Below are 22,156 nucleotides of genomic sequence, written 5' to 3' on the forward strand. Positions count from 1 at the left end.
AATACCTCCAGATGAATTAAAGTCTTTAATTATAAAAGCAAAACCTTAAAATTATTAGTAAGAAATACAGAATAATGTTTTCTGACCTGCAAGGAAAGAAAGGATGTCTTTTTTTTTTTTTAAGATTTTATTTTTTATTTGACAGAGAGATAGAGAGCACAAGTAAGCAGAGAGGCAGGCAGAGAGGGAGAAGCAGGCTCTCTGCTGAGCAGGGAGCCTGACGCGGGGCTTGATCCCAGGACCCCAGGATCATGACCTGAGCCGAAGGCAGCCGCTTAACCGACTGAGCCACCCAGGCGCCCCCGGAAAGAAAGGATGTCTTAAAGAAGACGTGAAAAGTATAGCTCTGAGAAAATCTCATCCAGGCCAGTGGAAAAGCCCAGACCGGGAACGTCCCAGCTCTGGCATTCCCGCCATACTCAGTCATTCTCTGGAGACAGGCTGAGGAGAGCGTGGCCTCAGTGGGGAAAATCCCAAGGGTGTGACAGGTTCATTCCAGTAGGCTTTCTTGTGAAGAGATCTGAATGGCACATTCCCATGACTGCCGTGTGTCAGGATGAGATAACCTGGTTTCATCAATTTATCAACTCTGATAAATTCTGATTAACTGTCTTGAGTATAGCACTCTACCGACTGAACTACCTACTAACACAAAGGTGCCAGGGAGCGTTATCGTTATAAACTATAGAACCTCCTTTAGTTAAACACAAATGAGATTTGTTCAAGGAGATTTGGGCAGCTCACAGAATCTCTAGGAGGACTAGAGAGTACAATTCAGCAGGCGTGCAGCCTGAACAATCCCCAGATGATCCCTCAGCATCACTTCACTGGAAATCACCTGGGGCACAGATACCACGGAACACATCACTGATTTCTAGAATTTCCAGCCTTACAGGCTGCGGCAGCTGGTATCTCTGTCTCCACCAAAAGGGCTTCTGTGTGGCTCTGCCTCTTTTGTGTCACTGGCTTACAGCTTGAAGTCTCAGATGGGAGCCTCTGACTGGGCAAGCCTGGGTCAAGGGAAAGCTGGGAAACCAATTTCTGCCTTATGTGTTGCCATCTCGTTTGTCCCTTTTCATTCCTAAAGCCACGCATGCCACATTAAGTTCCCAAATTTATGGATTATTTTTTAACAATTAGGTTTTGTGCTGGTTACTTTTCTTTTTTTTTTTATTATTATGGTTGTTAGCAACCATACAGTACATCATTAGTTTTTGATGTAGTGTTCAGTGATTTATTAGTTGCATATAACACCCAGTGCTCATCACAACACGTACCCTCCTTAACACCCATCATCCCATCACGCCATTCCCCCACCCCCTCCCCTCTGAAACCCTGTTTGTTTCCCAGAGTCCAGAGTCTCTCATGGTTCATCTCCCCTCTGATTTCCAGCCCTTCAGTTTTCCAGTTCTTCCCCTATTGTCCTCTGATAATTGGATAATCTTTCTCTGCTTGACTTATTTCACTTAGCATAATCCCCTCCAGTTCCCACCATGTTGATGCAAATGGTGGGTATTCATCCTTTCTGATGGCTGAGTAATATTCCATTGTATATATGAACCACATCTTTACCTATTCATCTGTTAAAGGACATCTTGGCTCCTTCGGGCACAAGACGTGAACAGACACTTCTCCAGAGAAGACATACAAATGGCTAACAGACACATGAAAAAATGTTCAACATCATTAGCCATCAGGGAAATTCAAATCAAAACCACATTGAGTACCACCTTATACCAGTTAGAATGGCAAAAATTAAGGCAAGAAACAACAAATGTTGGTGAGGATGTGAAGAAAGGGGAACCCTCCTACACTGTTAGTGGGAATGCAGGTTGGTACAGCCACTTTGGAAAACAGTATGGAGGTTCCTCAAAAAGTTAAAAATAGAGCTACCCTATGACCCAGCTTTGCACTACTAGGTATTTACCCCAAAGATACAGATGTAGTGATCCGAAGGGGCACCTGCACCCAGTGTTCATAGCAGCAATGTCCACAATAGCTAGTTGCTTTTCATCCCAGTAGGACTGTATGACTCCCTGAGTAAAACAATTCCAAAGTCCTAAGTTTGGATTATTTCAGGTGTAATAGATGGCCCTAATCCTGGCACATGGGTTCTTGTTAGCTTCTTTCTTAGAGAGTGGCTCTTTCTAGGGTGCCTGGGTGGCTCAGTTGGTTAAGCGACTGCCTTCGGCTCAGGTCATGATCCTGGAGTCCCTGGATCGAGTCCCGTATCCGGCTCCCTGCTCACCAGGGAGTCTGCTTCTCCCTCTGACCCTCCCCCCTCTCATGTGCTCTCTCTCTCTCACTCTCTCAAATAAATAAATAAAATCTTTAAAAAAAAAGAAAGAAAGTGGCTCTTTCTGAATTTTTCCCTAGATTTGAGGATCTACCTTACTTTGGGGCACAAGCTCTTTGTTCACGGACTTGCTGCATGATTCTCCATCAGGCACGGCTACACGGCAAAGTTATTTTTCCTTTGTGCATCAGCTGGAAGATTTGTGAAGTAGAAGTGGGAGATAAGGCAAGCACAGTCCAAGAAGAGGTACGTGAGGCACGTTGAAGGGATGTGGTGGTTGTTGGTGTTATGGGCACAAAGTCATCCCATTCCAGTATGCTTGGTCCTTTGTCATGTGACTTTGCCACTCCACCATCCAGAGGTGTAGCCTAGACCCTCTTAAAACTGGGCTGGACCTGTGACTTGCTTTGGCCAACCAAATATGGTGGAGGTGCTGTTGTATAGATGCCAGAGTCTAGGTCTCAGGAGGCCTTGCGGCTTCTGCCTTTGCACATGTGGGGCACTGCTCTGTGGCCAGGATGTCAGGAAGAAGCCCAGGTGCAGGGCCCCATGGAGGGGGAGGCCAGCCGCCTAGCTCTTCCTGCCGGGTCTATTCTCAGCTGACATTCCATGAGTGAGCCGAGGTCAGACCAAGCAGAGGAACCTCCCAATCAATCCCCAGAATTGTAAAGCGTCAACAATAACAACAAAACATTCTTATTGTTTTGAGCCACTGAATTTTAAAGTAGTTTTTTATGCCGCAATGGGCAACTAAAATGGATATAATCAAGGTCTTGAATGCACTCTGATGGTAGAAAAGCAAGGTAACAAATAGATGGAGAGTTTGTTTTTCTAACATTTAGTGGGCATCTAGTATATGCCAGTCAGCTTATATGTAGAATTCATTTAATCTTCCTAACAGCCTTATGAGCTAGGTACTACAATATAGATGGAGAAACCAAGGCACAGGAAGGTGAAATAACTTGCTCAAGCTCACAGGGCTGGTAAGTGACAGGTTGGAGACTTGACTTCGTGTCTGCCTGATTCCAAAGTCCTTGCTCATGACCACACCACTACACTGCCACTGGCACTTAGAACAAACCAATCCACAATAATAAAGGATAAGTAGAGACAGGAAAATAACACTCCAGTTTTATAACTCTTGCTTTCTATGTAAATTTCCTAGCTAAATATAACTTTCATAAGAAGGGGAGAATGATTCTTGAAATGATGACCTGCCTTCCTAGTCAGCCTTCAGTTTTAATAATTCCTTCCTTGAATTATTATTGTATAAAAGATGGATGTTCTGAGACTGACTTGGGTTATAAAAAATAGAAGCATGGGAAAATTCAAACACACTTGTGAAATATAAACAGACTTGCATATACGAATAATTCCTATCTAGGCAGAATGCTTTCTAAAACATCACTGACATTCATTCATTCCACACAAGTATGTTGAATAATTACTAAGTGCCAGACATTGTGCTAAGTGCCAGGAAGACAAATGTGATCTGTTTCTAATATTCAAGTGCTGTGTAGTCTAGTTAGAATAGAAAATTAAACAAAAGCCCAACACATGAATGTTCTAGTCATTTTTCCAGAATTAAAGAAAAATGTTAGTGATATAAAGAAAAAAAGTTGCTTTCGGTTGGTTTTCTAATTAAGTGATAGAGTTGTAAAAATGAAGTTGTTCTCACCAATCTCCTGTATGACCAAAACCTATGTGGTTATATACTGTATGTTGATTTCATTTCCCGTGAATACTAACTACTCTCCCAAATTTATAATCCAGATACTGGTAGAAATTTATTTCTTCATGGAACCATAAAAAAGATGCAAATTATACATGACTCGGCAAGAAAATAATTCAGAAATTCCTGTAAAGCAATAAATTGCCCTCTACCTCTTCCTCTTTGCCTCTTGGATTGCACATAAACACTCTAGCTTAGAACCATATCCATAGTTGATGACTCTATTTTTTTTAATGAGAACCATATGAGAAAATTGGCTTCAGAGGCATGCTCCATAGTAATGGGAAGGGAGTATTCTAACCCCTGCTGACTGGACTTGCACATGTTCCTTGCCTTCTCTTTGCCTCCACTCCCTTATCTGTAAAATAAGGCCATTGGATGAGATGATATCTGGAATCTTCCCCAGATGTAAAATTGTGTATTTTTTAATTTTTTTTAAAGATTTTATTTATTTATTTGAGAGAGAGAGAATGAGAGACAGAGAGCATGAGAGGGAAGAGGGTCAGAGGGAGAAGCAGACCCCCCGCTGAGCAGGGAGCCCGATGTGGGACTTGATCCCGGGACTCCAGGATCATGACCTGAGCCGAAGGCAGTCGCTTAACCAACTGAGCCACCCAGGCGCCCCTTGTGTATTTTTTTTAAAGTGCTCTTGTTGGTTATTGGCTGTTTTCTCTAGCTACCTATGACATCTTCTTAGGAAGTCAGAGACAAAATTCCTCAGGATTCCTAGCAAAAGCTTCATTTTACTTTTTTCTTGACCTTCACCTGGAATTTAAAGTGTTTCATAAAGCTGAATCTCCTATATTGTTTTCCAGGATAAGGAAGATAGATTGTGTGATGGTGTGATTGTGTGTGTGTGTGTGTGTGTGTGTGTGTGTGTGTGTGTGTGTGTGTTTAAGTGGTGGTGTGGTTACTCTTTTGAAGGTACAAGAGAAGATGGGCACAGTTCACCGTAATGAGACTGCTTATTTGAATTTGGGAATTTTGAGAAATGTCTGGCTTCAATGTTAGCCATCTGCTGGGTTTATATCACCCACCCAGCAATACGACGGTACAGCACTGGGCTCTCCTGTACGTTCTTCTCTGTCCCTGGGTGAGAGAGTAATGAGTTGGGAGTTCAGATATCCCTCAGTTCTGATTTGGCACCAGCTAGTTATGTGAATGAAGAATGGCCTCCTTGATAAAAGCCTCAGTTTCTTCATCTGTAAAATAAGCTGCTTTAGAAGATCATGTTTTCCTAGAACATCAGGGATCTATTTAGGTACATTTCACACTATTTTAAGAGTTTAGGTAAATTTAGTTAACCCTCAAATGATGTTAGCATATAACATATGTATGTTCAATTGCACTTCAGTGATGAAAAGAGTAGTTATCTGCCCAAACAGGAATGACCAAGAATCATCACAATTAGTGCCTTGTCTGTAGGACCTCAGTGGTATCCTGGAAGTTGCCAGGTATGCCCCATGCTGCCCTAACTGAACACCAGTCCTGTCCCCTTTTGCATCTGTAGTTGCAGGAACCACACCATCACCACACTCCAGAAAATAACTCCTATTACTACAGGCAGAGGAGGAGCCGAGGTGGCCTGGATGATTGCTCTCTGTGAGCTCATCCTCCAACAGTGGACTTTCATACAATTTTTAAGATAATGAGTTGAGCTGATGGTATGAGACATGTACAGCATGTTATCTAAGGCAGGGTCTCCCACCCTTGACACTACTTACTTTCTGGGCTGGATGATTCTTGGCTGTGGGGCCTTTCTTACGCATTGTAGGACACTTGGCTCCTACCTGTCACATGCCAACAGCACCCTCTCCCCCGGGGTTGTGAAAACCAGAAATGTCTCCAGATTTCACCAAATTTTGACAGGGCAAAATCAGCCCCCATTGAGAACTAGTCCTCTGAGGGGAATACCTTTGGATGTGTGAACCTCCACATTGTCAGAAGCAGTCTTTGAGACAAAGAATTGGGTGCACGTAGCCTCTTAGGGAGGTCATCTCAGAAAGCATTGTGAGGCATTGGTGAAGTGAGTCAGGGAAGGGAGGAAAGCCAATAAAAGGTGTGCTAATGGGCAGGTTACTACTGTGGGTAGCAAGAGACCAGCATCACTGGGGGCCTCTGGGACTGTGCAGAACACACCTAAACATTGCCCCATTAAGGAGCACAGAAGCTGAGGTGTTTCTCCTCCATGAAACCATGGGGCAGTATGTCCTATCCTGACTCATCCCATCCCCAGAATTTTTCCTTTGATTCACATCCTTTTTAGTCTTATGATAGCAGTGCATGTCTTTCTTAACTGTAATGCCCAGTGAACAAAGATAATTGTTTTAAATCTGTCTTTTGAATCTATCTTCTAAATCTATCTTTTGGGGCACCTGGGTGACTCAGTCGTTAAGGGTCTGCCTTCAGCTCAGGTCATGATCCCAGGACCCTGGGATCGAGCCCCGCAGCAGGCTCCCTGCTCAGTGGGAAGCCAGCTTCTCCCTCTCCCACTCCCCCTGCTTGTGTTCCCTCTCTCGCTGTCTCTCTCTCTAATAAATAAAGAAAATCGTAAAAAAATAAAAATAAATCTGTATCTTTTGTTCAGATGCTCTACTGTGGCTGGGCTAGAAAATCTTCAAAGTCCTCCCAGCATCAACATTCAAGGACTCTACCTGGTGATTTGAGGTCAACCCAGGAAGCTGATGAATAAGTAGAAAGAGCACAGCCTGATCCAGAGGTACGGGGGTGGATGGAGAGGCACTCATCCTTTATCTTGCAAATTGAATACGGAAGTAATTGTAAGAGAACAGGTAAGACTTCCCACATTGTCAATTTTCACTAAAGGCACTTTTGTAACCATGACTTCACTTTTGAATTGGCATTGCATTGGCTTCTCTGACAGCCTTAAAGAGATACCATCAAGACTTTGTCACATAAATTGAACAATTTCGACAGAGCTTAGGTGACAATAGAAGGCACTTCAACTGAACGTGGTGGGGGCAGAGGAATGAATTCTCAGAAAATCAACTCAATGCCAACTCAACCTTCCTGCATCTCCTTCTCTCATAACCCACCTTAACCTGTTACTGAACTGCTTATCAGTGTGGAGCATAAGGAAGACATGTCGAGAAAATCAAATTTTACCATAAAAGAGAGAAATAGCTGCTAATCATCTCAGCAAATGATAGACTGGTGAGTTTCCCTTTTTTGTGTTTTTGGGTTATTTTAATGGCATTTGTTTTCTTAACATTAAAACGGTTTAAGATAATCCCTTGTGAGGTTATATTGCTTTCTGGCAATGAAAACTTTGATATACAACCACTGACTTGGCCATAGCTCTTGATTTTCTTCCAAGGAGTTCAAAGCACTTTCATTGATGCGGTAACATCTTATTTAGCTTTGTAAACGTGAGGCAGAAGAAGAGAGGGAGGATGGACACATGTGAGTCTTCATTTGTCCAGTGGGGGATATTGAGACAACAGAAGGTGAGTGGCTTGGCCAACGTAACCCAGAGAGTTCTGAGCACTCTGACAGGAGTCTCCCACGTCTTACGGCTGTATACATTCCACAGATCTGGATCACGGCCCTGGTGGGATTTTGTCTTTAAGAAACTTGCAACTAGGAAAATATGTCTGGGACTCTGAAGAGGAAGCTCAGCCCAGGCCAGCAGTTTGAAAAATACACCCCTAGGCCAGATTCGAGGTCTGTGGCATGATTCGTATCCTGACAGGAACAAAGAGCAAAGATTTAACACCAGCTGAGGCTTTTTTTTTTTTTTAATATTAAGAAACAGAAAATAATCATCCCCTTTCCTGGCAGCTATGGCAGTGCAAAGACCAGCCAAGCCCACCTTTCTTGAAAACCCATGATCTGCTTTTCAAGGGGAAGATGAAAGCGCCAGGAATAGACAATAGTTCTGAAACACTGGCTGACTTTTGAATATTCATGACTATTCTGATGCAAATGAATATTTCAAATTGAGCTGTTTTTGAAAAGGTGCTGTTGGAAATGTATACACTTATGAAATTGCTTTTCTAGTTCCGCGGATCCCCAAGAATGACTTCCTTTGCTTATTTATAATTCTCCCAGAAGGGTTCCCATGTGTCAGCCTTGGGCTGGTATTTGAGCGGCTATCTTTTCCACAAAAACTAGGGCTACAGTTTAGCCTCACCCACTAGGAAAGTCTGGCTTTGTTTAGTTGGAGCTGGGTCTGATAGGCTCTCCTTGTTCTGCTGGCGGCCAAAGAGGCTTATCACACATCAGATTGTTTTTCCTTTGAGGTAACCTCAAACCAAAGCTCAGTGTTCCCTGAAGAACAAAGAGAGAGTGAGAACTTGCCACTGCTTGGGAGTGCTCAGATGGTCAGGAAGTTAGGAGGCCTGCTGGGATTTTGCTGACTTTGCACCAGAAGGGTCTCACCATTACGGGCATTCGGTGTGGTGTGTGGCTCTGCCAAGTCAAAGGACTTTGAGGAAGACACATACATACACTTTGTGGGCTAGTGGAGACTTAGAAACCCCCAGAACGTAGTGAGTGTTCAGTCCCCTCTGGGGGAGCTCTGGGAATTCCTTCCCATTCACGCTGGAACAGTGACTGCTGGTCAGGCCCAGGAGGAAGATGTGGGGGCTCAAGGAAGGTGGTCATTGCTGGAGGGAAGAAATGGGTCACTGGGAAGCCAAGGTCAGTTTCTGAAGAGAGAGGGCAGTCACTGAGCTCTGTCCGAGACCAATGAAGGAAGCTGCCGCAGAGTTTCCTGTTTCTCAGTAGGAGAGGAGTGAGCCTCTGTTTCAGATACCTGCAGAGACATGGAAGGGAGGCCCTTGCCCCAGGCCAGCAGGGTCCCACTGGAGGAGAGGGTGCTCTCTTGGAGGTTTTTTAATTTGCCCTGGCTCCTTGCACACCCCCAGCATCCATCCTGAAAGGTCACACGTGGGCATGGCTTCTGCCTCTATTTCTTGAACAGAGTATAGCTTCTCCCCTGCCAGTCTTCCTCTCTCCATTCCAGCCCTCCACCCACAAATACTCCATGGTCACTCTTTCCCTGTGCCCATGGAGAGGACCCTGACTCACATTTGTTCAATGAGTACTACATTTACTATATGCCAGGCCCTGTGCTGGGCTTGGGGATGTGATGTGAACCCAACACAGTCTCTGTCTGTTCAGTACTTCTGGACTGTGGGTCCAAATGTATTTCCTAGCTCAGTGTGTCTCTCTACCCCACCATTATTCTCACCACCGTATCTTTTCCTGGGGTGTTTGCTACAGTGCCCTCTCCTTGCAGCTCCAACTTTGCAAGTCTATTTTCACTCCTGAGGTGTGCAAGAGTTGCCTTTTCCATTTAGCCTCCCCTGGTCTTTCCTTTTCCTCCATATTTCTGTAACATATTTGTTCTGTGTGATTTAGCATATAATGTTAAGTGAACTTACTTTGTCTAGTGACTATTTTGGGTGTGTAAACTAGTCTTTTTTGAGGACTGGAGTCATATGCTGCCCCTATACTGAATATCTTCTTCACTTTCCATTCCCACCCCAGCACTGAGTATAAAACTGAACACATACTAAATACCCAATAAGTACTCTTGAGTATTAGAGTCAGCAGGGCTCTGATGAGGACAGGACAGGACTGCTCCCGACAGCCCCTCAGTGGGAGTGGAAATGGGCAGGTGGTGGCATGATGAGGAGCCTGCCTGTAGCCCAAGCTTCTGGTTGAGAAGAACAACTGTCCCTAAAGTAGAACCTGAATATGATCCAAGCAAAAGTATCAGTAATTCATAATTAAAAGGTGGAAAATATATTTACATGGAGAGTAGACCTCATTCTTTTGCTTCCAGATCCAGGAAAGTTTCTATTTCATAAAAAATGTTGTAAGGGTCTGGGGTGCCTGGGTGGCTCAGTTGGTTAAGCATCAACTCTTGATTTTGGCTCAGGTCATGACCTCAGGGTCGTGAGATTGAACCTAGTGCCGAAACCCCTAGTTGGACTCTGCACTCAGCGGGCGTCTGCTTGTCTCTCTCCCACCCCCTGCCTGCGAGCTCTCTCTCTAAAATAAATAAATAAATAAATTTAAAATAATAAAATGAAATAAATAAATCTTTAAAAAAAATCATAAGGGTCATCAAAGGTGACCCTCAGAAGACCTTTGGCAAATTACTTAATCTTTCCAAGCTTCACTTTCCTCATCTATAAAGTGGGAATAATAATAACAATACCGAATAGAGTTGCTGGGAGAATAAATTAGATCATGCATATAACCAATTTATCCCAAAATCTAGGCAAGAGTAGATATTTAATCAGTGTTTGCCATTATACTTATTATCATTGTTATTGTTCCATTAAACCATCATTTCCCAAAGTCTAATAAGTGGATTATTTGGTGGTACATAAGATAATTTTAAGTGCTACATTATTGACTTTTAAAACATTTAGTGTGTGCTAGGAAAAATATTATTTAATCACATTTATGACATAATAGATACTATTTTTATTTTAGTTATTTATTGCTGCACAACAAACCATCCCTAAACTTAGTGGCTTTAAACAACAGTGATGTATTACTTCTTTTGATTTTTTTTTTTTGTTATGTTCAGTTAGCCAGCATATAGTACATCATTAGTTTTTGATGTAATGTTCAACAATTCATCAGTTGCATACAACACCCAGCACTCAACACCACATGTGCCCTCCTTAATACCCATCACCCGGTTACCCCATCCCTCCACCCCCCTCCTTTCTGTAACCCTCAGTTTGGTTCCCGGAGTCCAGAGTCTCTCATGGTTTGTCTCCCTCTCTGATTTCTTCCCATTCAGTTTTCCCTCCCTTCCCCGGTGGTCCTCCACACTATTCCTTATGTTCCACGTAGAGTGAAACCATATAATTGTCTTTCTCTGCTTGACTTAATTTCACTTAGCATAATTCCCTCCAGTTCCATCCATGATCTATTTAGCCAAGCAGCTGAACTTCTTTACATGGTGCCTCAGGGCTCCAAGAGCAAGTGTCTAAGAGGACAAGTCCCATTGTGCAAGTGCTTATCAGGTCTCTGCTTGCATCATACTTGCTAATGTCCCATTAGCCAAAGCAAGTCACAGAAGGTTCAGAATCACCGTGGCAGGGCCTGCACAAAGGTGTGAATACAGGCAGGTGTGGTTCATAGGGGGCCACCAATATAGCAGTCTTCTACAGTCATGATTAACCCAACTCACAGCTAGAAAGTAGCCAAGCTGAGACCTGGAGCAGTCTGGGTCCTAGAATCTGTGGTTATAACCACCAGGAAATCTCTGCAGAGTGTTTCAATCTTCTATCTCCAAATGTAGTGACTTAAAGCAACAAGCATCTTATAATGTTCATGGATTTTGTGGGCCATGAATTCAGTAGGTCACAGCAAAGATGATTCATCTGTACTTAACCATATCTAAGTCCTAGCTGGGATGACTCAAACTGCTGAGAGCTGGCTGAGATGCTTCAGCTGGGGTTGGGGGGTTCTCACTGTCTGCTAGGTTCCTCAGTTCTCTCCCACATGACCTCCCCATGTGACTACTGTCTGAACTTCACAGCGCCATGGTCTCAGAGGAGTCAGATTTCCGGCAAGAGAGCTGGCCTTTCTTCAGAGAGCAAAGTAGAAGCTGCTTTACCACTGCCACACTGTACTGGTCAGAGAAAGTCACAGAGCCAATCTAGATTTAAGAGAAGGAGAAATGGACTCTCCCTCTTGATGAGAGAACTGGTATAAATGTGCAGAGAGGGAAGGAACTGATGGCAGCCATAGTTAGAGACTTTCTACTGCAATATACTTAAGGACTAAAATACTTATCACTAATTTTAGGCTTTGTTGTTTTTGTTGTTGTTGTTATAATAGACTATTTTTAAGAGCAGTTTTAGGCTCACAGCAAAATTGAGAGGATCATACAGAGATTTCTCATATATAACTCCTGTCCTCAAACATACATAGTCTCCCCCATTCTCAATATCTTACACCAGAGTGGGACATTTGTTACAATTGATCAAACTACACTGACACATCATAATCCCCACGAGATCATTAGGGTTCACTCTTGGTGGTGTACATTCTGTGAGTGTGAACAAATGTATAATGACATGTGTTCATCATTATAGTGTCATACACAGTATTTCCACTGCCCTATAAATTCTCTGTGCCCCACCTATTCACTCCTCCCTCCCTCTACCCTCTGGCAATCACTGATCTCTCTCCTGTCTTGGTAGTTTTGCCTTTTCTACAATACAATATAGCTGGAATCATACAGTTTATAGTCTTTTCAATTTGGCTTCTTTCACTTAGTGACATGCATTGAAGTTTCCTCCCTGTCTTTTCATGTCTTGATAGCTCATTTCTTTTTAGTGCTGAATAATATCACATTATCTGGATGTACCACAGGTTAATTATTCATTCACCTACTGACATCTTGATTGCGTCCAAGTTTTGGCTCTTATGAACAAAGCTGTTATAAACATCTGTGTGCAGGTTTTTGTTGACATGTTTTCAACCCCTTTGTGTTAATACCAAGGAATATAATTGCTGGATGGGCTTTTCATTTATTTGTTTATTTTAAGATTTATTTATTTATTTAAGAGAGAGAGCATGAGCAGGGGGAAGGGCAGAGGAAGAGGGAGAAGCAGACTCCCCACTGAGCATGGAACCCCACAGGAGGCTCTCAATCCTCGGACTGGGTCTCTGACCTGAGCTGAAGTCAGATGCTTAACCAACTGAGCCACTTAGGTGCCCCTGGATGGGCTTTTTAAAGGTTTTACTTATTTTTTTTAAAAGATTATTTATTTATTTATTTGTCAGAGAGGGACACAGCGAGAGAGGGAACACAAGCAAGGGGGGTGGGAGAGGGAGAAGCAGGCTTCCCACGGAACAGGGCGCCTGATACGGGGTTCGATCCCAGGACCCTGGAATCATGACCTGAGCCGAAGGCAGAAGCTTAACGACTGAGCCACCCAGGCAACTCTTTTTAAAGGTTTTAAAGTGAGTCAATATGAAGAAAAAACATTAAGTAATAATATTAAATATTAATATTAAATAATATTAAATTGACCCATATGAAATTTCTGATTTTGTAGATCACACCTAAATATTTCGTACTGTTCAACTTAATAGTACAGTTGTCCCAGAATACTGAAAAGGTTTTTGCAGTGATATGCAAATAACTGAAGTTTGGGAAACATCTTCTAATTGAAGCATTTTATCTTTTGGTGACTTTATTTCTTCACATGACTTTATTTGACCAGAGCATCGAAGATGCTTATTTGGACAGTTTGTTTTGTTGTTGGTGGTGGTGGTGGTTTGGGAAAGGTTCGATGTGGGCTGCAATATATCAAGTGCCTATTGAACATATTTGTTCATCAAAATGTCCTTGGCCCAAAGGACCACAATCTTCCCAGATCTGCTGCAAATCAGATGCCTTTGATCTTCCTGGGGAGAATGTCCTTGATTCTTTCTGATTCCCAATGGCAACAGTATTTTCCACATTATCAGGTGTATCAACAGAAACTCCATCAGCATGGAGGGACATTAAGACCATTTTCTCACAGGACTTGGTGCAAGAAATTAGAAAATGAATCAGTGGGAACTTTTGGCTATAAGGAGTGAACATCTGAAAAGATTGTTCTCCAAAACAAACTACCCAGCAATTAAAAAGACTTTGTCTGAGGCTGGATTATGACAATGAATCAGAACTTCAGATATGTTGGGGGTCTGATTTAGACACTTTATGGAATTTTATTTTGTATTCAGTTTCTGCCAGATTAAAAAAAGAATTCTTTTTTTTCCCATCAACCACTCTGGTTGTTTTTCAGCCAGGCGGTCCACTTAAATGGAAAGATTGTAACAAAATTGGGTAATGTTGTCCTGTGGATTTCCAATAAAAATATTACAATGTTGTTTGAAGGTTTGGAATTAGTAAAATAATTTTAGGGCTAACTTTCTTTCATCTCAACTCTTTCTGAGTGAAATTTGTAGGAGAAAATTTTTGTTCAAAAATAGCATCCAAAAGATTTAAAGTTCCAGATGGAGTCAGCACCAAGTCCAAAACCAAAACAAAACGAAAACTCCCAAAGCATTTTCCAATAGGATTTCCTGAGGAATACTTCAAAAGGTCTAGCTATATCTAAGATGGCTGAAGTCACATGCCTCCTTTCAGCCTCAGGACATGTACTTGCCTCACATTCTCAGTAGCTTACGGCTCAGCCCTGACAGTTAAATAAAAACTCGATGATAGAAGAGGTTTCATTATGTGTGTGAATGTATTTTCTTCAGCTAATCAGTGAATGGCAGACTAGAAGGTATTCAGAGGCCCAGAACAATAAAGTCAAAGTTAATTCAATCCCTCACAGGTCAAGGCTTGTGACCACGGCTCCAGCCTTTGTCAGACACACAAATACATAGCACCACTGTGAGCATCTTTTTTGCACATAAACTCACACCTTAAAATAAGTGGGCATTGATTTCTCTTGCTCCTGTCTGCATTTATCGTGGGCTCTTTCTCTGGAAATAATGCAGAACTACTGTTGGCCTTGCGTGGCCAGCAACACTAACATGCTTCTTTCTCCTACAACATTTCAATAGCACATCCCAGGATCACATGCTTAGTGCTCAGTTGTGACCGGTTGAATTTTAATATCACATTATTTTTCTCTTATTTGAACACCCCAAAATATGAGTGTGTTCATTTAAGGATCATCTTTTCAGGAACATAAATTTATACTCAAATTTTGGATCCAGTTGTTCTTATTTCTTCTCATTCCTGATGTAGGTTAAATAGACATGACAGATTTTATTATGATTCCTGTGGACCCTTCAAATGGTCTTAGTTTAATAACTCCTTCATCCAGAAGGATGTCTACACATATATATTTATTTAATATAACCAAAGCTAGAATATGCAGAATAATAATAATATTCTTCGGAAATTGTATATGACTGATTATTTTTCCAGTTAATGGAAAGTATGACTAAAATTACCTAGTGAACAATGGTTTTCTTTAGTTGCCTAAATCTGAAAAACCTAGCAAGGAAAAATATCTGTAATTTCTTATTATAAACATATAAGGTGGAGTGACCACGTATGCTAAATTTCCAATTAAGAGATGCAAATAAATAGTCACATGTGTTTCACAATACTAGCCATCTGTTCCCAAAGCCTGCAGGTTCTCCTTCACTCAAAGGAACGGTTAACAGTGAAAGAGGGAGTCAAAATTTAGGTTTTACAGCCAGTATGAGATTAGAAAACACACCACATATATTTTAGTAGATATAATTTTCTTACCTTAAAATTATTTTATTGCTTTTAAAAAATGATTGCAAAAAATTATTTTTTAGTATTCAGAAATTATGAAGTAGAAAGTGAGAATGCTCTAGAATTTCTCCACCCTCATACCCACCTCAGAGATAGGCCCTTGGCATATATGCATGTATATGTATTTATTATCCATTTGTGTTTCTTTTGTGAATCTATTGTTTATCTCCCTTGCTCGTTTGAAAAGGTAAGTTATACTTTTTTTCCTTATTGATTTCTAAGAGCTCTTTATATGTGATACTTAACTGCATTAGATTTGTAGGTGAGACTGAGACTGAATGTTGTGAGCAGTAAACAAGTCTTATGTAAATAGGAATAGGAATAATAAACACTCTACTAAGCAGCATCTTTTATGCAAAGTACTTTATGTATGCTACTTTTATAGAGCAGGTTACCCTCATTGTTAGGAAATGCCCCTTTCAAAGACTGGATACAGTGATTATATTTCACCAACACCTTGGTTGGATTGTCATGGGGCAATAAGGTTTAGAGTTGGAATCTATTCCCTGGCCGAAATTGCCCACATGGTTGTGCTTTATAAAAATGCATGCTCCCCCATCCCAGAGTACATTATGGAAAAGGGCAGTAAGTGAATTTTTCATGAAGAAACATGGCAAACACTACCTCAGCCATGTGATCAAGGTTTATACCAATATTGATAAGCCATGTTGATAACATGCACCCTTGGGATGATATGATGAGAATGGCACTTTATTTTTATAGTCTTCCTCTCCAAAACTAACTGTGTTTTCTACCCAAATTGAGGGACATTCTACAAAATATTCTATTCATATCCCTCAAAACTGTCAAGGTCATTGAAAACGAGATAACGTGAGAGACTATTACAGTCTAGAAGAGCCTAAGAAAACATGACAACTAAATGTAATGTGTTGGGGCGCCTGGGTGGCTCAATTGTTAAGCATCTGCCTCCGGCTCAGGTCATGATCCCAGGGTCCTGGGATCAAGCCTGGCATCGGGCTCCTTGCTCAGCGGGGAACCTGCTTCTCCCTCTCCCACTCCCCCTACTTGTGTTCCTTCTCTTGCTGTGTCTCTCTCTGTCAAATAAGTAAATAAAATCTTTAATAAATAAATAAATAATAAATAAAAATAAATGTAATGTGTTATCCTGGATGGGATCCTGGGACAGAAAAAAGGAATCAGTAAAAACAAAGGAAATTTTAAAAAATTAGTTAATAATAATGAATCATTATTGGCTCATTAGTTGTGACAAATGTACCATAGTAATATAAGATGCTAACAACAGAGGAATCTGGATGTGGGATATATGGCAACTCTCAGTACTATCCTTGGAAATTTTCTTTAAAACCATTCTAAAATAAAAGTTTGATAAGAAAAAAACCAAACGGCAAATATTTGAATTGGATCATTTCCCCCAATGAAGCTACAAAATATTCAATTCGAACTAGACTGGTTGAGACTGTAGTTACCCCCAGTGCTGACCCTAAACCGTATCAGTCAATCTAACAGCAGCAGTAAGAAAACAAAATCTAACTTGGGGTGATTTTCCAGGGAGGCAGAAGTTAGCAATCTTTAGGACTGTCTGGCAAACCAGTAAAAGTACTGAACTGGTAGAGAATTTAGACGTGTTTCTATCAAATCATTTCATTTTATGGATGAAGGAACTGAGGCCCAGATAGAACAAGGCATTCACCCCAGGTCTTGTGACTACTGACTTGAAACGTAATTAGGAACCTGTTTTCTAATTCAGTGCTCATTTTCCTCCCTCATGCTTCCTTCCACACCTTTCTCCACCTTTCTCCACCTTCTACACCTTTCTGCTCCTCCAGGTACTGACATTCTTTTGTTTCCCCCCCTTTTATCCAAAGATCCATGGGAGGGCCACGTATTCTCTATAGTGTATAAAAGGCAGCAGGAGAACACATGAAATTTGGGATCAAGTTGAGCTGGGTCTGAATCCCAGCTTCCTACTGTCTCTGAGTCTCCGTTTTCTCTGGCTACAAAATGACTCCAGTAATCCCTGTCTCTCAAGATTGAGATTCAGAGTCTGGCCGTGGCGGACCCTCGGTAATTGAGTTTCCTTTCATGAGAATTTGTGTTTGTATATACGAACGGCAGCAGCCAGGATGCCCCAGGCCCTTCAATAGCACATATGGTTGGTAATCACTGTGTTCATAGAAGCGTTCCCCGACCAGTGCTCTTCCACATGTGCAGGCCTTCCCACTCCCCACAGATTGTTCTCCACGAGAGTCCCAGCCGGCACTTGGAAGAGACTATACTTTTTCACATGGCAAGTTAGTTCATGGGATTCAAGAGGCAGCCCCCTCCTACGGGGGCCTGTGACACAGCAGCCTGAATGAATACATCATCATTAGGATAAATTTTTAAAATTGCAGCCTGGGAGGAATGCAATTTGGAGCTTTGAAATGTTTAGCTCAGTTTCTAAATATTACATTGGGATTGAATTGTCTCTTGTCCCCAAAGCTGATAAAAATATGAGATCCGTGTTTCAGATTGCATTTAATAAGGATACTCTGTCTTTTGTTTGTCTTTTATTTATTTTTTTAGATTTTATTTATTTATTTGAGAGAGAAAGAGAGACAGAGATAGTGAGAGACAGCACAAGTGGGGAGGAGAGAGAGAAGCAGACTCCCCGCAGAGCAGAGAGCCCGATGCGGGGCTCGATCCCAGGACCCCGGGATCATGACCTGAGCCGAAGGCAGTCGCTTAACCGACTGAGCCACCCAGGCGCCCCTTTTGTTTGCCTTTTAAAGCAAAAAGCATGTTGCTGCAATCTTTGAGTGCTCTTGTGGCCTGCCTTTGATAGCCAGCCTTCTTGACCCTCACCTATCACAGACGAAGTCTAAGAAATGTGGAAAGACAAACCCTGGTGGATAGTTAAAATTTAAAATATTTTTAAAAAGTAATGAACGAGCAGCTTTCATTGTGGGGTTCTGAGGAAATTAGACACACTTCATCTTAGTGTAGATTCCTTGTAAAGCACTCTGCCACTAGGGCTTGGTTGCAGGTAGCTTATTTGGGAGGTGACCCCACAAAGCAGAACTGAATGAGTAAAGGAAGTGAGCAAGGCCAATAAAAGGTATGTGAATGAATGGGTTAATTTCTGTGGGTCTCTTTCTGAGCACTCTAAGAAACCATGGTAAACCCATGTCAAACATGTCTCAGAAATTTCCCACTGGAGAGCAGGATGGCTGGAGCATTTACCCACCGACTTCTGTCCTCCACTCTTCAAGACTGCCTCTGGCAACATCAACTCTGCATCTCATCTATGTACTTTTGTGTGTGGCTGCATGACCTTCACAGCCTCAAAGAAGGCAGACTGGAGAGACACTGTGAAATGAGCTTGATGCAGGACTTGGGTTGTGGGCATGGAACTATCCACCACAGCTGCACTGACACCAGATAGAATAAGGGGCTGTGGCATGGTGCATTACAGCATCTGTTATTCTGGTAGATTCTAGAACTATGTTCTCCAATACAATAACCACTAATCACATTGAAATTAATTAAAATTAAAAATTCAGTTTCCTAGCCATATTTTAAGTGCTTAAGAACTACGTATGGCTAGTGGAAATAGTATTGGACAGAGCAGATATAGAACATTTCCATCATTGCCGAGAGTTCTGTTGAGCTACTCTAGAGCATAGCTTCCTGGGTCTCTTCAGTTCTGTAAGCCCCTGACAAGCTTGTCTGTACTGGACATTTATTAATCAAGATAGACTAGGTTTTGCTGCAGTAATAAATAATTCCTGAGTCTTAATGGCTTAGAACAACAAAGGTCTATTTCTCACTCACACTGCATGTCCAACATAGGATCCAGGTTGAGAGAAAACCCACCATCTGGAAAATTGCCAATCACCATGGCAAGGGGGCGGGGGGGGGGCGGGAAGAGCTCTGTGGCTCATATACCAGCAATTGATGCCCCAGACCAGAAATGACATTCACAACTCATTGGTCAGAACAACTCATGTAATCCCACCTAAGAACTCGGGAACTAGGAGTTTCAGAGAGAAAGACTGGCTCTCAGTGAGCAGACCTGCTGACTAGCTTCTTTGACGTGTTGCTTGTTCTTTTACTTTTTCATACATTTATTCAACATAGATTTGATTATCCACTGGGCATGGTAGTGAGTCTGGAGGTTTATGTAGATGAACAACTACGCGTGATTCTTGCCCTTATGGAGCTTACTTACCATATGCTACTAACTGACCATTAAAAGAGCGATTACAATTAAGGGGGCTAAGTATTCTGATAAGGAAAGAACAAGATGCTTCTGTATCAGCAAGGCAAACGGTTTTCATGCATGTTAATGGGGTAATTAGGACTGTGAATATTTTATCCAAGTTAGGGAGTCCAGAATGAGCACTAGGATAGGAAAACAAGGGCATCTGTTTATTCCTCCCTCCCCTTCCATTTGCATCTTTGTTCCATTCCTGAACAAAGTCCAAGAGAGGTGTTAAGCTAGCCCCTGTCAAGCGGTGACCTTGACTCCACATACCTTGGGCAGGTGGCTGGAGGCTGCCCGGGAGTTTGCCTATGAGGGCACATTGGCTCATGCTCACAGATTCACCGTGACCTTCAGCATTCATATTCCTGACATAGAACATGTGCTGGGCAGTAGGCCTGGGAGCCGGTAGGCCCTTCTTGATTTTGCCCTGAGCAGGTCAGATCAGATCAGACCAGCCAAGAGCCCAGGGCCACCCAAGTGAGTCTCCATGGCTTTGAGGGTGGAAAAAGCAGGAAGCTGTGGCAGGGAGGTGCTGCCTGGGGCTTCTTGCTCTCTTTCAGGGTCTCTGTGGATGTTGGCACTGTATTCTTGTCTGCTGACCCACCTGTCCTCAGAATAAGACATGTGGCTAAATGTTGCAGCTGAGTTCCTGTCATCTGGTGTAGGGGATATCTACAACGTGCAAGTTTATTAAATTCCATTTTCAATAACATATCTTTTTCTTTGTTTTCCTCATTTAAATCCATTCACTCAAAAGAGACATGCACAGAGGCAGCATGTTGGCTCAGTGCATAGACTCTGGGGCCAGACTTCCCGGGTTTGTCCCCTAGATCTGCCACTGGACATGTTATTTAATGCTCTATGCCTCCGTTTCCTCATCTATAAAATGGGGATAAAGATTGTACCTACCTCAAATGGTTGTTGTGAGGAAAGTATTGGTTAATAGAAGTAAGGTGCTTAGAAAGGTACCGGGCATATAGTAAGCACTCAGATGAGCTGGTATGCTATTACCATCAGTGTTGTTGCTATTACTGTTACCAAGCTTCTGCTGAAGTGCTCAGCAGCACATTTATTTTGGGTTCGGGCTGGTGGAGATACAAAATCAGCCAAGCAACTGTGCAGCATGGTGGTTAGGATAACGAGCTCTGTGTCCTGGCTCCAAGTCTGGGCTCTGTCACCTACTGGCTGTGTGACTCTAGGTAAGTCGTGAAGCTCTTCAGGCTTCGTCTGCGAAATGTGGATAATGGCTCCCATGGCTTTCGTAGACATTGGCTGAGATAATGCACATACTTCATTCAGCCTTTGGCACCTCGGGCACACACAATACAATCTGGCTGTGCAAGTAATTCTGGGGAGAGAAGAAGAAACTAGCTGGTGCTAGATGAGAAAAGATAAGCATGTAGTAGATGGTTGTTCTTGAGAAGGGCTGGAGAGTGGTAGAAACCAAGGGTCCCAGGAAGGAAGCAGTGCTCTCAGAAGGTTTCTTATAGAAAGCATCATAGAACCTAGGCCCTAAAGGATGGATCGGAATTGATCAGTCAGGAAAGGACAGAAGGAGCATTTTGGCTTCCAATACCATGCTGTCTCATCTTCTTGGGTAGACAATGGGAAGCCATTGGAGGATTTTGAGTGGGAGACTGGCCTGGTCACTGGAATCAAAGAAGGAAGTGGGGAGGTAACTGTACCAAGCAATGGAGCCAAGTGAAATATATCTCCAATACAGGAAAGAAAAATCATATAGTGACATTTAGAGCTCTTACTATGTGCCTGAAACTGTCCTAAATACTTGGATTAATGCACTCTAATCTTACAGCAATCCCATTGGTTGAGTTCTCCTATTACTCCCAAGTTACAGGTGGCACAGAAGGTTAAGTCACTTGCCCAAGATCACAAAGGGAGAAAGTCCAGATCTAGGATTCAAACCCAGACATCCTGGCTCTGGGCCTGGGCTGTGTCCCTGCACTTTTTAAGATGCTTACACTTTTGTGAGCATCAGGGAAGGAGAAGGGAGAAACAGAATATACAGAATTTGAGAGATGTTGCTGTTCCAAAAAGGAATGTTGGAAGAAGTAATTTAAAGTACAGCCGGAGTAGGGCACCTGGGTGATGACTCTCAGTTTCGGCTGGCGTCGTGATCTCAGGGTCGTGAGATCGACTCCACCTGGGGCTCCCGGCTCAGCGCGGAGTCTGCTTGAGATTCTCTCTTCCTCTCCCTCTCCCCCTCCCCCTCATGCTCTCTCTCTCTCTCTCTTACTATGGATAGGTTTACCTACCTACCTAAAAATAGGATTACCTACCTCTTAGGGTTGCTGTGAAGATTGGATCTGTCAGTTTACGGAGAGGCCTTAAGGTTTAGGATAGTCAGCCTGTGCCTCTCTCAAATAAATAACTAATCTTTAAAATAGTACAGGGGCGCCTGGGTGACTCAGCCGTTAAGCGTCTGCCTTCGGCTCAGGTCATGATCCCAGGGTCCTGGGATCGAGCCCCGCATCGAGCTCCCTGCTCTGCGGGGAGCCTGCTTCTCCCTCTCCCACTCCCCCTGCTTGTGTTCCCTCTCTCGCTGTGTCTCTCTCTGTCAAATAAATAAAATCTTAAAAAAAAAAAAGA

Source organism: Eumetopias jubatus, unplaced genomic scaffold (genome assembly GCF_037043125.1).
Source record: "Eumetopias jubatus isolate StellerSeaLion01/CBP00866 unplaced genomic scaffold, mEumJub1_p1.0 scaffold_1, whole genome shotgun sequence".
NCBI lineage: Eukaryota > Metazoa > Chordata > Mammalia > Carnivora > Otariidae > Eumetopias > Eumetopias jubatus.